This window comes from Hypomesus nipponensis, chromosome 2, assembly GCF_054491055.1.
Source record: "Hypomesus nipponensis isolate SF chromosome 2, ASM5449105v1, whole genome shotgun sequence".
Taxonomy (NCBI): Eukaryota; Metazoa; Chordata; class Actinopteri; order Osmeriformes; family Osmeridae; genus Hypomesus; species Hypomesus nipponensis.
The window spans coordinates 932,501-937,500 of NC_140362.1; the positions used below are offsets into that span (position 1 = coordinate 932,501).

The window sequence follows — 5,000 nt, forward strand, 5'->3', positions numbered from 1 at the left end:
AGAACAAGGAAATAGACCCAGGCGGTAGACCCAGGAAATAGACCCAGGCGGTAGACCCAGGCGGTAGAACCAGGTGGTGGAACCAGGCGGTGGAACCAGGCGGTGGAACCAGGCGGTAAAACCAGGCAGTAGAACCAGGCGGTGGAAGAGGGAGGCCAGGAGATGTGAGCAGGTGAGACTGCTGGCGGTCCACAGGTGTGGAGCTGAACTTTGGAACTGTCTTATCACTCTGTTCCTGTTTTAACCCTCATTGCTCCTCCCCCTCATCCGCCTTGCTGTTTATGACTGGCCAACCTCTCCAGCTCTCTCTTTCCCTCCCTCTCTCTCCAGATCCAGTTCTTGTCTTTCTGGTTTTATCAGTGTTCAGAGGAAACTGATCCTGTGTATGTGTCTATGTGTGTGTAAGAGTGTGTGTGTTTGTGTCCAGCAAAGAGAATGGTGCTTCTGGGAAGCTATCTCTCCCAGCAGGAACTCTGCAGTCACGCATCTCTCTCCTCTCCCCACCTCTCCTCTCCCCACCTCTCCTCTCCCCACCTCTCCTCTCCCCACCTCTCCTCTCCCCACCTCTCCTCTCCCCACCTCTCCTCTCCCCACCTCTCAGGAACTCTGCAGTCACCCGTGTGTCACTGAGGTGGTATTTAAACAACATTCCTCTTGGTGGCCGGGCCACTTCACCCCTATGTGACTCAATGATCCAGACACAGCGCAGATAGCAGAGGCAGAGAGGCACAGAGGCAGAGCACAGAGGCAGAGCACAGAGGCAGAGCACAGAAGCAGAGAGGCAGAGCACAGAGGCAGAGCACAGAGGCAGAGCACAGAAGCAGAGCACAGAGGCAGAGCACAGAGGCACAGAGGCATAGAGGCACAGAGGCAGAGCGCAGAGGCAGAGAGGCAGAGCACAGAAGCAGAGCACAGAAGCAGAGCACAGAGGCACAGAGGCACAGAGGCACAGAGGCAGAGCGCAGAGGCAGAGAGGCAGAGCACAGAAGCAGAGCACAGAAACAGAGCACAAAAGCAGAGCACAGAAGCAGAGCACAGAGGCACAGAGGCGCAGAGGCAGAGCACAGAGGCACAGAGGCACAGAGGCAGAGGGCAGAGGCAGAGAGGCAGAGCACAGAAGCAGAGCACAGAAGTAGAGCACAGAGCCAGAGGCACAGGCGTGGACTAGGAAAGAACAATGAGACAGGATCACTGACACGTCTGACATGACCAAGACCAAAAGCATTTGTTCTTACTCAGTCAATGTTCTGGGCTGGGTCTGGAACACACTGTGTGTTTGGGATGACAAACCTCATCAAGGCAGTGACCTGCTTGGTAAACATGCTGCAGATGTGATGTAGATATACATGCTGTAGATCATTTAGTTTAAAAAGTTAAGGATGTTTGGCCTTGTTACCGAGGGTTACGTCTAAGTCCTACATGCCGGCCTGACGACAAGACTCAGCTGTAGTGACCCAATAACCATAGAAATCAGCAGGTGTCCGGTAACCATGAACACAAAACAAATGTTCGGTGTTAAGATATTCAGGAGCTGCTTTTCCTTTCACAATACTGACTTAAACTACACACCCACACACATACACACACCCACACACACACCCACACACACATACACACACACCCACACACCCACACACACACCCACACACACATACACATACACACACACCCACACACACACACACACACATACACACACACCCACACACACATACACACACACACCCACACACACATACACACACACCCACATACACACACACCCACACACACACTCACACACACCCACACACACACACACATAAACACACATAGACTGACACACTCACTCACACACCCACACACACATACACACACACCCACACACACATACACACACACCCACACACACACATAAACACACATAGACTGACACACTCCCTCACACACCCACACACACACTCACACACACACACACACACACACACATCTGCTACGACTGTGCACCTGAGATTAAACAAGCACAGTCTGTCTGCTGTGGACTGTAGAGTTGTCAACATTGTTTATGGCAAACAATCCAAAACTGTTTATTTAGGACTTCAGTGTGTGAAAAAAGGATTCTTCAGAATTGTGTGTGTGTGCATATTATGTGTGTGTGTGTGTGCTCTCAGGGGAGGTGAGTACACACAGACCTGTTCAGAGAGATGAGCGTTAAGAGAGACTGGGAGGAATGACTGTTCTTACCACTCCCCAGATTCACCTCATCTTTACACCTCAGAGCCATTATTCTCTCCTCAATTAACCAGTTCTCTCTCTAGTCATCTCTCTCTTTCATCTCCCCCCCCCCCCACCCCCCATCTCCCTAGCCTTGTTCATGTTCAAATGAGAAGAGTCAAAGGTAGCTGGTGATGATTAGACTAAATAACTGCCGCTCTGTTCCTGGGGAGCTGTTAGATATGGCTTCTCAAAGTGTTCACACAGCAAGCCCACAACACAAAACATTTTGTTAGCAGATGAACTGTAATGAAATATATGAGAAGTTGTATAAGCGACAATTCATGTTTGGTCTCACATACAACAACCTAACCTCACATATATACCATTATTCTCTCACATATATACCATTATACTCTCACATATACACCATTATAATCTGACATATACACCATTATACTCTTGCACACAAACTGGCATACTCTCTTACATGCCAGTCAAACTTAATTAGAACCCCAATTACAGGAAAGTTGGGACGTTGTGTAAAATAAAATAAAAACTGACTACAATGATTTATAAATCTCATAAACCCGTTATGTTATTCACAATAGAACATTTAAAACATGTCAAAGGTTTAAATTGATGAAATGTACCATTTATGGAAAAAATTGATAATTTGGAATTTGATGGCAGCAACACGTCTCAAAACAGTTGGGATGGGGGCAATCAAAGGCTGGAGAAAGTAAGTACTAAAAATAAACAACTGAAGAAACATTTAGCAACTAACTAGGTTATGTAATTTCAAACAGGTCAGTAACATGATTGGGTATAAAAAGAGTATCTTAGGGAGGAAAAGTCTCTCAGAAGTAAAGATGAGCAGAGGTTCACCAAGCTGCGAAAACCTACATCTATAATGTGGAACTATTTCAGAATTCTTCAACTTAAAATTGCGAAGACTTTGAATATATCATCATCTACAGTACATAATGTAATACAAATATTCTGAGAATCTGGAGAAATCTGTATGTGTAAGGAACAAGGGGAAATATATTCTGTATGTGTAAGGAACAAGGGGAAATATATTCTGTATGTGTAAGGAACAAGGGGGAATATATTCTGTATGCCTGTGATCTGCAGGCACTCAGGTGGCACTGCATATAAACAGGCATGGTTCTGTAATGGAAGTCATTGCATGGGCTCAGAAACACCTCCAGAACTCATTGTCTGTACCATCCACAAATGCAGGTTAAAACTATCATGCAAAGAAGAAGACATATGTGAACATGATTACGAAACACTGCTATCTTCTATGGGCTAAAGCTCATTTACTAAAATGTAATGAGGCTAAGCGGAAAAACTGTTCTGTGGTCAAACAAATTGAAATTATTTTTGGAAACCTTGGACGCTGCGTCCTCCGGACTAAAGAGGAGAGGGACCAACCGGCTTGTTATCAGCGCTCAGTTCAAAAGCCTGCTTCTAAAACTGGTTGTTCCCATCCTTGATTGTGATTGGCTATATTGCGTTCCATGCCGTTCTAAAATCCAGCATAAACTCACAGGTTGTCCTCATAACATTCTTTAACATTCCATATTACTGCGCATTGAATATTTCAAATAAAAAAACACTGCAAAGGTGTCCATCTGGCTGTTGCGTAACAACGATTTATGTAGGAACTATACTTTGTAGTGGCGGAAGAATGACGGTTTATTATTAAACTATTTTGTTTCTAATTGTTTTTATTTATGAAACCACATCAAATTTTTGCAGAGACAGACAGAGACAGACAGCCTTGCAGAGACAGACAGAGACAGACAGCCTTGCAGAGACAGACAGAGACAGACAGCCTTGCAGAGACAGACAGAGACAGACAGCCTTGCAGACACAGACAGCCTTGCAGAGACACACAGAGACAGACAGCCTTGCAGAGACAGACAGAGACAGACAGAGACAGACAGCCTTGCAGAGACAGGCAGCCTTGCAGACACTGACAGAGACAGACAGCCTTGCAGAGACAGGCAACCTTGCAAAGACAGACAGCCTTGCAAAGACAGACAGCCTTGCACAGACAGACAGCCTTGCAGAGACTAACAGCCTTGCAGAGACAGACAGAGACAGACAGCCTTGCAGAGACAAACAAAGTTGCAAAGACAGACAGCCTTGCAGAGACAAACAGCCTTGCAAAGACAGACAGCCTTGCAGAGACAGGCAGCCTTGCAGAGACAAACAGCCTTGCAAAGACAGACAGCCTTGCAGAGACAGACAGAGACAGACAGCCTTGCAGAGACAGACAGAGACAGACAGCCTTGCAGAGACAGACAGAGACAGACAGCCTTGCAGAGACAGACAGAGACAGACAGCCTTGCAGAGACAGACAGCCTTGCAGAGACAGACAGAGACAGACAGCCTTGCAGAGACAGACAGAGACAGACAGCCTTGCAGAGACAGACAGAGACAGACAGCCTTGCAGAGACAGACAGAGACAGACAGCCTTGCAGAGACAGACAGAGACAGACAGCCTTGTAGAAACAGTGTGTTCCTGGAGCCAACCTCCACAGCTACCTGAGCTTAGTCATGGATAAAGAAAAACCCCAGATTCAGCAGAAGAGACAAGAGAGGCCAGAGAGGCCAGAGAGCTCCGACTACGCTGCTCTTGTCACATATTATTACTAGAAAAAATCAATCTAGTTCTCTAGCAAATCCTTTATGTTTTCATGCCACTCCAGTGATACATATTCAGTTAGCATACACTTTCATCCACTGCATGCAGGATGATTTAAACCTGAACCATTTGACCTGCAGCTAATTGC

General features: G+C 46.4%; 1 protein-coding gene across 1 annotated transcript in view; it reads right to left on the reverse strand.

Annotated features, from left to right (window-relative positions):
* Positions 1–181, reverse strand: part of ifnlr1 (interferon lambda receptor 1) — a 7,318-nt gene extending 7,137 nt beyond the window's left edge. Inside the window, exon 1 of the mRNA XM_084669252.1 lies at positions 1–181. This exon is cut by the window's left edge and continues 349 nt beyond it. The gene's annotated coding sequence lies outside the window, so the exon portion shown is untranslated.
* Between the last annotated feature and the right edge of the window lie 4,819 nt (positions 182–5,000).